Source organism: Hypanus sabinus, chromosome 6 (genome assembly GCF_030144855.1).
Source record: "Hypanus sabinus isolate sHypSab1 chromosome 6, sHypSab1.hap1, whole genome shotgun sequence".
NCBI classification, from domain to species: domain Eukaryota; kingdom Metazoa; phylum Chordata; class Chondrichthyes; order Myliobatiformes; family Dasyatidae; genus Hypanus; species Hypanus sabinus.
The window spans coordinates 15,493,701-15,506,255 of NC_082711.1; the positions used below are offsets into that span (position 1 = coordinate 15,493,701).

Here is a 12,555-nt window from a genome sequence, read left to right on the forward strand (position 1 = left end):
ACCTTCGTTAGACATTTTTTACAAAAATATTTGTAATTATCCTTACATATTGGAGGCTGACTTGTTAGATACTATTATGAATATGAACCCTTCGATGAAAGGTTCTATTGGAAGAATTTATAATTTATTATTACAATGGGATAAGCATCCTTTACTTAAGATTAAACAGGATTGGGAGAAGGAACTCAATTTGACTTTTATATGGGAGGACTGGACGTGGATTCTGAAGCTGGTTAACTCCTCTTTGATCTGTGCTAGTTATTCACTGATTCAATTTAAAATTGGACATTGTTACCATTTAACGAAGGAGAGACTTTCTAAAATATTTCCCAATGTTGACAAATATTGTGATAGATGTAAAACTGAGATAGTTCTGGTCATGTTCTATATTAAAACAGTTTTGGAAGTCAGTCTTTTCGACAATTTCTTAAGTACTCAGAATCAACTTACAACCTAATAAATTGACTATGCTTTTTGGAATAATACCTCAAAATATCTATGGTATTTCTGTGTCTGACCAACGTATTTGTTACATTGATAGCTAGGAGGGCCATCTTGTTGAAATGGCAGGATATATCAGCTCCTACTTTGTCACGATGGTTCTCACAAATGATGCTGTGTCTTAGCTTGGAGAAAATTAGAAGTCGAACCTTTGAACCTTTATTTGATTTTGAGAAGAGATGGGGCTCATTTGCTTGTTATTATCATTTCAGTTAACTGATAGATTTCCTCCATGATTTAAGTGTAAATTTTTTCTTTTTTGATATATCTTTCTTTCTTGTTGGCAGTTTGATGTTTATTTTTAGAAGCTTTCTGTATGACACATGGCTCCAGGGTTGTACCCCCAATGGGTTTCTTTTTTTTCCCTCACTTTTCTTGCTTAGTAGGGTTTCTTTTTTATTCACAAAAATTTTCAATCTTTAAGATAATTTCTTTTTTTTTGAGGCATTGTAAGTGTTGTTACTTCGATGTACCTGTGTTATCTTTGAATAATAATAATAATAATAATAATAATAATAACAATAATAAAAAGATTTGGAAAAAAAAGAGGAAGGGATGGATGCTTGAAGTACAGGAGACTCTGGGGGATGTGCCTCTTGAAAACAGGTTCACCCTCTTGGAAGTTGTCGGGACAGAAGACACTGCCAGTCTGAGAGTCAGACAGGTCTGCGAGTCAAAAATTGGCACTGAAGTAAAGCCGAAGAGACAGACATCAGGCAGAGCTGTGGTAGTAGGGGACTCCATAGTGAGAGGTACAGGAAGGGGTCTCTGCAGCAACAGGCGGGATTTAAGGATGGTGTGTTGCCTCCCTGGAGCCAGTATCCAGGACGTCATGGACCGACTGCAGGGCATCCTCAAGGGTGAGGGTGAACAGCTGTAAGTGGTAGTGCACGTCGGCACAAATGACGTCAGGAAGAAGAGGAAAGAAATTCTGCAGTGTGACATCAGAGAACTCGGAAGAAAGCTGAAAAGCAGGACCTCCAGGGTGGTTATCTCCTGGTTGCTTCCAGTTCCTCATGCTGGTGAGGGCAGGAACAGGGAGATATGGGATCTCAATGTGTGGCTGAGGAGCAGGTGCGGGAAGTAGGGTTTTAGATTCTTAGACCACTGGGATCTGTTTTGGGGTAAGGATGAATTGTACAAAAGGGATGGGTTGCACCTAAACAGGCGGGGGACCAGCATTCTGGCAGGCAGGTTTGCCACTGCTGCACGGGTGTGTTTAAACTAATAAGTGGGAGGGGAGGAAACGAACTGGAAATATAAGGATGGAGTTAAAGGGAAAGAGAGAATAAGAAAAGTTAAGAAAGACAACAGAATTGACGGGGCAGAAAGCTCAGGAAGGGATCGGAGAGTGTGGCCAAGTGCAATAGGGATCGATGTGAGAAGCGAGGGGAGAAATGGATTAAAAGTATTATATATGAATGCATGAAGTATAAGGAATAAAGTGGATGAGCTTGAGGCTCAGCTGGAAATTGGCAAGTATGATGCTGTAGGAATAACAGAGACATGGCTGCAAGAGGACCAGGGCTGGGAAATGAATATTCAAGGACATATGTCCTATCGAAAGGACAGACAGGTGGGCAGAGTGGGTGGGGTGGCTCTGCTGGAGAGGAATGAAATTCAGTCCCTTGCGAGGGGTGACATAGAATCAGGAGATGTAGAGTGGGTATGGATAAAACTGAGAAATTGTAAGGGCAAAAAGACCCTAATGGGAGTTATCTACAGGCCCCCAAATAGTAGCCTGGATATAGGGTGCAAGTTGAATCAAGAGCTAAAATTAGCATGTCGCAAAGGTAATGCTATGGTTGTAATGGGGGATTTCAACATGCAGGCAGACTGGGAAAATCAGGTTGGTAATGGACCCCAAGAAATGGGGTCTATGGAGTGCTTCCAAAATGGATTCTTAGAGCAGCTTGTACTGGAGCCTACCAGGGAGAAGGCAATTCTGTATCTAGTATTGTGTAATGAACCAGATTTGATAAGGGAACTCGAGGTAAAGGAGCCATTAGGAGCTAGTGAACATAATATGATAAGTTTTAATCTACAATTTGAGAGGGAGAAGGTAAAATCGAAAGTGTCAGTATTACAGTTGAACAAAGGGAACTATGGAGCCATGAAAGAAGATCTAGCCAAAGTTGACTATAAGGATACCCTTGCAGGGATGACAGTGGAACAACAATGGCAGGTATTTCTGAGAATAGTACAGAAGGTGCAGGATCAGTTCATTCCAAAGAGGAAGAAAGATTCTAAGGGGAATAGCGGGCAACCATGGCTAACAAGGAAAATCAGGGACAGTATAAAAATAAAAGAGAAGAAGTATAACATAGCAAAGATGAGCCAGAAGCCAGAGGATTGGGAAACTTTTAAAGAGCAACATAAGATTATCAAAAAGGCAATACAGGGAGAAAAGATGAGGTACGAAGGTAAGCTAGCCAAGAATATAAAGGAGGATAGTAAAAGATTCTTTTGGTATGTGAAGAGGAAAAGTTTAGCTAGGACCAAAGTTGGGAACTTGAAGGCAGAAATGGGTGAATTTATTCTGGGGAACAAGGAAATGGCAGACGAGTTGAACAGGTACTTTGGATCTGTCTTCACTAGGGAAGACACAGACAATATCCCAGATGTAATAGTGGCCAGAGGACCTAGGGTAACGGAGGAACTGAAGGAAATTCACATTCGGCAGAAAATGGTGTTGGGTAAACTGATGGGACTGAAGGCTGATAAATCCCCAGGGCCTGATGGTTTGCATCCCAGGGTACTTAAGGAGGTGGCTCTAGAAATCATGGATGCATTGTTAATCATTTTCCAATGTTCTATACATTCAGGATCAGTTCCTGAGGATTGGAGGATAGCTAATGTTATCCCACTTTTTAAGAAAGGAGGGAGAGAGAAAACAGGGAATTATAGACCAGTTAGCCTGACATCAGTGGTGAGGAAGATGCTGGAGTCAATTATAAAAGACGAAATTACGACACATTTGGATAGCAGTAACAGGATCAGTCCGAGTCAGCATGGAATTACGAAGGGGAAATCATGCTTAAATAATCTTCTGGAATTCTTTGAAGGTGTAACTGTGAAAATGGACAAGGGAGAGCCAGTGGATGTAGCGTACCTGGACTTTCATAAAACCTTTGATAAAGTCCCACATAGGAGATTAGTGGGCAAAATTAGAGCACATGGTATTGGGGGTAGGGTACTGACATGGATAGAAAATTGGTTGGTAGACAGGAAACAAAGTGTAGGGATTAACGGGTCCTTTTCAGAATGGCAGGCAGTGACTAGTGGGGTACCACAAGGCTTGGTGCTGAGACCACAGCTATTTACAACATACATTAATGATTTAGATGAAGGGATTAGAAGTAACATTAGCCGATGACACAAAGCTGGGTGACAGTGTGAAATATGAAGAGGATGTTAGGAGAATGCAGGGTGACATGGACAGGTTGGGTTAGTGGGCGGATGCATGGCAGATGCAGTTTAATGTGGATAAATGTGAGGTTATCCACTTTGGTGGCAAGAACAGAAAGGCAGATTACTATCTGAATGGCGTCAAGTTAGGAAAAGGGGAAGTACAATGAGATCTAGGTGTCCTTCTTCATCAGTCACTGAAAGTAAGCATGCAGGTACAGCAGGCAGTGAAGAAAGCTAATGGCATGTTGGCCTTCATAACAAGGGGAGTTGAGTATAGGAGCAAAGAGGTTCTTTTGTAGTTGTACAGGGCCCTGGTGAGACCACACCTGGAGTACTGTGTTCAGTTTTGGTCTCCAAATTTGAGGAAGGACATTCTTGCTATTGAGTGAGTGCAGCATAGGTTCACCAGGTTGATTCCCGGGATGGCGGGAACTGTCATATGTTGAAAGATTGGAGTGACTGGGCTTGTATACACTGGAATTTAGGATGAGAGGGGATCTGATTGAGACATATAAGATTACTAAGGGATTGGACATGTTAGAGGCAGGAAACATGTACCCGATGTAGGAGGAGTCCAGAACCAGAGGCCATAGTTTAAGAATAAGGGGTAGGCCATTTAGAACAGAGTTGAGGAAAAACTTTTTCACCCAGAAAGTTGTGGATCTGTGGAATGCTCTCTCTCAGAAGGCAGTGGAGGCCAATTCTCTGGATGCTTTCAAGAAAGAGTTAGATAGAGCTCTGAAAGATAGCCGAGTCAAGGGATATGGGAAGAAGGCAGGAACGGGTTACTGATTGTGGATGATCAGCCATGATCACATTGAATGGCGGTGCTGGCTTGAAGGGCCAAATGGCCTACTCTTGCACCTATTGTCTATTGTCACACCCTCACCCTTCAGAATCTTCTGTAGCCGCTCTGAGACATCCTGGACCATTGCATTTGGGGATGGGGGGGCAACACACAATGCTGGCTGGTTTCTCTTTTATGGCCACAGAATCTGCTGTTCATCCCTTTAACTATCGTGCTCCTATCATTACTGCTCTGCCTAACTTTACCCTTTCCTGCTCAGCCTCTGAGTTGACCACAGTGCACTGGCTTGGCTCTGAAGCCAGTGAAGTATAGCAACCAAGAAAGTTACAAGAGAGCCAGGTACAATCTCTGGAAAGCCATCTCATAGGCAAAGTAGTTCTTCCAGACCAAACTTGAATCAATGGAGGATGCTCGACAGTTGTGGCAGGGCTTGAATTGTATCACCTCTTACAAAGTGAAATCAAGCAATGTAGACTTGACTTCCAGATGAGCTCAATGCCTTCTATGCTCACTTTGGTCATCAAAACATGGAGGAACCATCAAGAACTGCCACAGCTTCTGATGACCCTATGATTTCAGTCTCTGAGGCCTACGTGAGTGCATCCTTCAGGAAGGTGAACCCACAGAAAGCAGCCACCCCAAATGGGGTACCTGGTGAAGTACTAAAGACCTGTGCTGATCAACTGGCTGGAGTGTTCACTGAGATCTTCAACTTCTTGCTTCGGCTGTCTGAGGTACTCAGCTGTTTCAAGCAGGCTTCAGTTATACCGGTGCCTAAGATGAATGTGGTAACCTGTCTCAATGACTATTGTCCAGTAGTACTTACATCCACAATGATGAAGTGTTTTGAGAGGTTGATGATGAAACGTATCAACTCTTGCCTGAGAAGTGACTTGGATTTGCTCCAATTTGCCTCTTGGGACAACAGATCCACAGCAGGTGCCATTTCATTGGCTCTTCACTCAACCTAGGAACATCTGGACAGCAAAGTTGCAAAAGTCAGGATGTTCTTTATTGACTACAGCTCAGCATTCAACACTATCATCCCCTCAAAACTAATCAATAACCTTCAAGATCTTGGCCGCTATACCTCCTTGTGCAATTGGATCCTCAACTTCCTTACTTGCAGACCTCAGTCATTGGATTAGCAACATAATCTCCTCCACAATCTCCATCAGCACAGGTGAACCAGAGGGCTGTGTGCTTAGCTCCCTGCTCAACTCGCTTTACACCTATGACAGTGGTTAAGCACAGCTCCAATGCCATATTTAAGTTTTCCAATGACACCACTGTCATAGACCAAAGCAAAGGTGGTGATGAATGAGCATAGGAGGGAGTTTTAAACTCTGGCTGAGTAGTGCCACAACAATAATCTCTTACTCAATGTCAGCAAGACCAAGGAATTGATTATTGACTTCATAAGGAGGAAACTCATTGGGGATCAGAGATGGAGAGGGTCAGCAACTTTAAATTTCTTGGTGTTATCATTTCAGAGGACCTGTCCTGGGCCCAGCACACAAGTGCAATTACAAAGAAAGCATGGCAGCGCCTCTACTTCCTTAAAAGTTTGCAAAGATTTGACACGACATCTAAAACTTTGACAAACATCTGTAGGTGTGTGGAGAGTAAATTGACTGGTTGCATGACAGCCTGGTATGGAAACACCAATCTTGAATGGAAAATCCTACAAATAGGAGATTGTGGCGACCAACTTCCCAACGCACTCGAACCGCCTCACAAAGCAGCGCGCGCCAGCATTGAGGCAGGTCCCAAAGAGGGCGCCAAGCCTGTCTCACCAGCAAAAGCCTAAGCGCGGGACAGGACTGTGAATATGCGCCCCCAACAGCATTACCGCCTGGGGAGGGCGGGATCAGGAAGGCTTTAAAGCGAGGCCGCGAAGTTTGAATAAACCTCTTTTGTAACTGCAGCTCACCGACTCCGTGTCATTATTGCAGCGCTGCGTGTAGCACACTGCTACAGGATACGGACCAGTCCATCACAGGTAAAGGCCTCCTACCATTGAGTACATCTACACAGAATGATTCAGGCACAGTTATTACATCAAGCTCCAGAAACAGAGGGGATAACTTGACTCAACTTTACTTTCCCCATCACTGAACTGTTCCTACAACCTATCGACTCACTTTCAAGGACTCTTCAAATCATGTTCTCAATATTTATTGTTTATTTATTTATAATTTTTATTTCTTTTTTCTCTTTATTTTTGTATTTGCGCAGTGTGTTGTCTTTTGCACACTGGTTGTCCACCCTGTTGGTGAGGTATTGTATATATTCTTTTGAATAATTCTGATCAGAATCAGGTTTATTATCATCAGCATGTGACGTGAAATTTGTTAACGTAGCAGCAGCAGTTCAATGCAATACATAATCTAGCAAACAGTAATAAATAAAATAAAAATAATAATAAACAAGTAAATCAATTACATATATTGAATAGATTAAAATGAAAAAATGTGCAAAAATGGATTACTGTATATTTTTTTAAAAAGTGAGGTAGTATCCAAAGATCCAAAGTCCATTTAGGAATTGAATGGTGAAGGGAAGAAGCTGTTCCTAAATCACTGAGTATGTGCCTTCAGGCTTCTGTGCCTCCTGCCTGGTGGTAACAGTGAGAAAAGGGCATGCCCTGGGTGCTGGAGGTCCTTAATAATGGACGCTGCCTTTCTGAGACACTGCTCCCTAAAGCTGTCCTGGGTGCTTTGTAGGCTAGTACCCAAGATGGAGCTGACTAGATTTACAACCTTCTGCAGCTTCTTTCAGTCCTGTGCAGTAGCCCCTTCATACCAGACAGTGATGCAGCCTGTCAGAATGCTCTCTGTGGTACAACTGTAGAAGGTTTTGAGTGTATTTGTTGACATATCAAATCTCTTCAAACTCTTAATTAAGTATAGATGCTGACTTGCCTTTTTTATAACTGCATCGATATGTTGGGACCAGGTTAGATCCTCAGAGATCTTGACACATAGGAACTTGAAGCTGCTCACTCTCTCCACTTCTGATCCCTCTATTAGGACTGGTATGTGTTCCTTCGTCTTACCCTTCCTGAGGTACACAATCAGCCCTTTCATCTTACTGACGTTGAGTGCCAGGTTGTTGCTGTGGCACCATTCCATTAGTTGGCATATCTCACTCCTGTACGCCCTCTCGTCACCACCTGAGATTCTACCAACAATGGTTATACCATCAGCAAATTTATAGATGGTATTTGAGCTATGCCTAGCCACACAGTCATGGGTATATAGAGAGTAGAGCAGTAGGCTAAGCACACACCCCTGAGATGCGCCAGTGTTGATCGTCAACAAGGAGGATATGTTATCACCAATTCACAGAGATTCTGGTCTTCCGGTTAGGAAGTCAAGGATCCAATTGCAGAGGGAGGTACAGAGGCCTAGGTTCTGCAACTTCTCAATCAGGATTATGGGAATGATGGTATTAAATGCAGAGCTGTAGTCGATGAACAGTGTCCTGATGTAGGTATTTGTGTTGTCCAGGTGGTCTAAAGCCATGTGGCGAGCCATTGAGTTTGCATCTACCGTTGACCTATTGTGGCAATAGGCAAATTGCAATGGGTCCAGGTCCTTGCTGAGGCAGGAGTTAGTCTAGTCATGACCAACCTCTCAAAGCATTTCATCATTGTAGATGTGAGTGCTACCGGGCGATAGTCATTAGGGCAGCCCACATTATTCTTCTTAGGCACTGGTATAATTGTTGCCTTTTTGAAGCAAGTGGGAACTTCCGCCTGTTGCAGTGAAAGGTTGAAAATGTCCTTGAGTAGTTGGTTGGTACAGGTTTTCAAAGCCTTATCCGGTACTCCATCAGGACCTAGCACCTTGTGAGGGTTCCTCTCTTTAATGACAGCCTAACATCAACCTCTGAGTTGGAGATCACAGGGTCATCAGGTGCAGCAGGGAGCTTCACAGCTGTAATTGTGTTCTCCCTTTCAACTTGTGCATAGAAGGCATTGAGTTTATCTAGTAGTGAAGTATTACTGCCATTCATGTTTTGGGTTTCACTTTGTAGGATGTAATGTCTTGCAGACCCTGCCAGAGCTGCCATGCATCTGATGTTGGCTCCAACCTCGTTCGAAATTGTCTCTTCACCCTTGAAATAGCCCTCCGCAAATCATACCTGGTTTTCTGGTACTGGCCTAGGTTGCCAGCCTTGAAAGCCACAGATCTAGCCTTCAGCAGACGACGTACCTCCTGGTTCATCCACGGCTTCTGGTTTGGGAGTGTACAATAAATCTTTGTGGGCACACGCTCATCCACATAGGTTTTAATTAAGTTGGTAAGAACTGCAGCATCTCATCCAGGTTCGAAGATGAATCCCTGAATACAGTTCAGTCCACCAATTCAAAGCAGTCCTGTCAGTGCTCCTGAGCTTCCCTTGTCCATACCTTCTTAGTCCTCACTGCTGGTGCTGCAGTCTTCAGTCTCTGCATATACTGAGGGAGCAGAAGTACAGCTAGGTGATCAGACTTCCTGAAGTGAGGGCATGGAATAGCATGGTAGGCACTCTTGATGGTGGTGTGGAAATGGTCCAGTGTGTTGTTTCCTCTGATATTGCAAGTGATCTGTTGATGGTAATTGCTTAGTGATTTTTTTCAGACTGGCCTGGTTAAAAGCTCCCAAGATTATGGTGAAGGTGTTAGGGTGTGTGCATGTTGATCCCATTACTCAGATCATCTAAAGCCTGCTTGACATTGGCCTGAGGTGGAATGTAAACTGCAACTAAAGTGGCCTCAGAGAACTCCCATTGTAGGTAAAAAGGATGGCACTTTATTGCTAGGTATTCCAGGTCTGGTGAGCAGAATTGGAACAGCACTGATATATTTGTGCACCAAGAAGAGTTGATCATGAGGCATACTCCTCCATCTCTACTTTTGAGAGACTCTATAGATCTATCCTGGCGGTCTGGTAAACCTGTCAATCTAAATCACTGCATCCGATATTGGATTTATTGAGTATGCCCACAAGAAAATGAATCTCAGATTTGTATATGGTGACATATATATACTTTATTAAATTTACTTTGAACTTTGTTGCTGCTGTGTTCTGATAAATCAATTCCCTACCCCGCCCCCTGAGCAGTATCCGAAGGGGTATACTTGTTGCTGAGGGGATGGCCACAAAGGAAACCTGCACTGACTGCTTAATCCCCTTACTTCTCCTGGTGGCCACCTATTTACTATCTGAAGCCTGTACTTTGGATATGACCACATCAGTAAAAGACTCATCTATGGATTTTGGATATGACCACATCAATAAAAGACTCTCAGGTGGTCCTGAATGCATCCAGCTCCAATTCTTTGACTTTGTCAGCCAAGATCTGAAGTTGGATGCACTTCCTGCAGTTGTAGTTATCAGGGAGACCGTTAGGTACCCTGAAACTCCACACCTCACAGAAGACTGCCTAAACTACCACCATGCCTACACTTGTTAAACTTCTAACTTTTCAAGCTTAAATTCTAGCCTGCACTAGTTCTTACCCAAATCTGCTGAGCCAAAGCCTGACCACTCTAGTATTATCCTCTCAAACAAAGGCCACTTCACTTAAATCTTGCTTCTTTTCTATTGGCCCTCGGTAATTAATCATAGTTATTATTAACCAAAGCAATCTCCAGCCAAATTAAATGATACCAAACTAAAGAACTTTGGCATAATGTACTTGTGCCTTCTGAAACAGCCACAAGTGCATTTGGGTAGTGTGGTGCATGGCACTTGGATTAGCCCAGGGGTCGGCAACATTTACCACTGAAAGAGCCAATATGGACCCATTTCCCACAGAAAAGTGCCACAAAACCCATTCGACATTTAAAATGAAATAACACTGCATACAACAGTTTTTTTTGCCTTTATGCTATGTATAAACAAACTATAATGTGTTGCATTTATGAAATTGGTGAACTCCTGCAGAGAAAACAAAATTACATTTCTGCATGCAACAAAAACATTTTGAACTCCGAAAAAAAGATGTTGGGTTGAAGGTTACTCTATAGGTAGCCTACCTTGGATCGAAGAATTAAAAGAAAGCGCGCACTGGCGGGTGTCAGGCATTGGCAGTGGTGATGTATATTAATAGCGATAAAAAACACGTTGTAGCGGTGTGCTACACGCAACGCTAAAATAAAGACACTGCAGTCAAAGGTAACTTTATTTGAACTAAACAGCCTTGCTTTAAAGCCTCCCTCAACCCGTCCCCGTGGGCGCGGATGCTCCAAAAGACACGTACTCACAAACCCCCGTAGGCTATCTCCCTTAGCCGGAACGGTGGCTAATTGTGAGCTGGTTCGGATGTGCCAGGAAATGGGGTCTCCACAACGTTTTTAGATTGTACAAGATCACCATAATCTTCAAATTTCAAATTACATTTCAAAAACTAACAAACCACGGAGAGCCGCAGCACAGAGATGAAAGAGCTGCGGGTTGCCGACCCCTGGGTTAGCCAATCAATTCTCCTTAGCTCTGCTGTGGTGGAGGTAAGGTGAATTGGTAAGGGGAGAAAGGTGTTTGGCATGGTGGTCTTCATCTTTTGGAGCACTGAGTATAGAAACTGTGAAGGTATGAGAGACATTGATAAATACTGTATAGTTATTTAACTAGAAAGAGAGTAGAAAAGACTTACCAAGGTGTTGCCTGGACATGTGGGCCTGAGTTACAAGGAGAGTTATGCACTCTAGGACTTTATCTGCTGAACAGAGCCGACTCCCATTTGGATAAGCAGGGCAGCACTGTGAGGATCATGCTTTTTGATTTCTCAAGTGCCTTCAATACCATACAGCCTTCATTGCTGTGGGAAAGCTTCATTCAGTGCAAGTTGGCACTTCCATTGTCTCCTGGATAATCAACTATCTGACTGGCAGACCACAGATTGTGTAGTTTCAAAGCTGTGTGTCAGACATGGCTGCAAGCAGCACTCAAACCCCATAGAGGACAATATTGGTTCCCTTCCTGTTTACCCTGTATACCTTGGACTTTAGATACAACACTGAGTCATACCATCTGGAGAAATTCTCTTATGACTCAGTAAGAGTTGGATTTATAAAGGGAGGATGGGAGAATGAACAGGGCCCTGGTGGAAAATTTTGTCAAATAGTGCAAGCTGAATCAACTGTAGCTCAACATCAGTAAGACAAAGGAGTTGGTGATGGACTTTCTGAAGACAAAGCCTGTACTGCTTCCAGTTACTATTGATGGTGAGGATGTAGATGTGGCCTACAAGACCTACAAGTTCCTGGAGTGCATCTGGATGACAGACCTCAGTGGAGCACCAACAAAGATGCTGTGTACAAGAAGGGCCAGAGTTGTCTATACTTCCTGAGGAGACTGAGGTTCTTTGGTATATGCAGGCCTCTCCTTCACATATTCTATCAGTCTGTTGTTGCCAATACAATCTTGTATGCAGTGGTATGCTGAGGCAATGGCATCAACATGGGTGATGCCAACAGACTCAATAAACTGATTAGGAAGTTTGGCTCTGTCATAGGAATCAAACCGGATTCACTGGAAACTGGTAGAACAAAGGACCCTACGCGAAATCCTAGCACATCTGGACAATGTTTCTCACCCTCTGCATGCCACCTTGGCTGAGCAGAGGAGCACTTTGCAAAATAGACTAACACATCTGTGCTGCTCCAAAGAGCACTATATTATGTCATTCTTACTTTCAGCCAGTAAGCTCTATAATGAGTCAATCTATAGCTGGGTAAGTGATGACCCCCTCCTGTTTGAGGTAACTTTTCTTATTGTTTCTTACTTCTCTTGTAATATTTGTATATCTGTGCACTTGTAATACTACTGTGGCACTGTCAGTTC

General features: G+C 43.2%; 1 long non-coding RNA gene across 1 annotated transcript in view; it reads right to left on the reverse strand.

The window, feature by feature from the left end:
- LOC132394966 (uncharacterized) overlaps window positions 1-11,402 on the reverse strand; it is a 64,850-nt gene extending 53,448 nt beyond the window's left edge. Inside the window, exon 1 of the long non-coding RNA XR_009512464.1 lies at window positions 11,366-11,402. This is a non-coding gene — a long non-coding RNA (uncharacterized LOC132394966). The remainder of the gene's footprint in view (window positions 1-11,365) is intronic.
- Window positions 11,403-12,555: the final 1,153 nt, after the last annotated feature.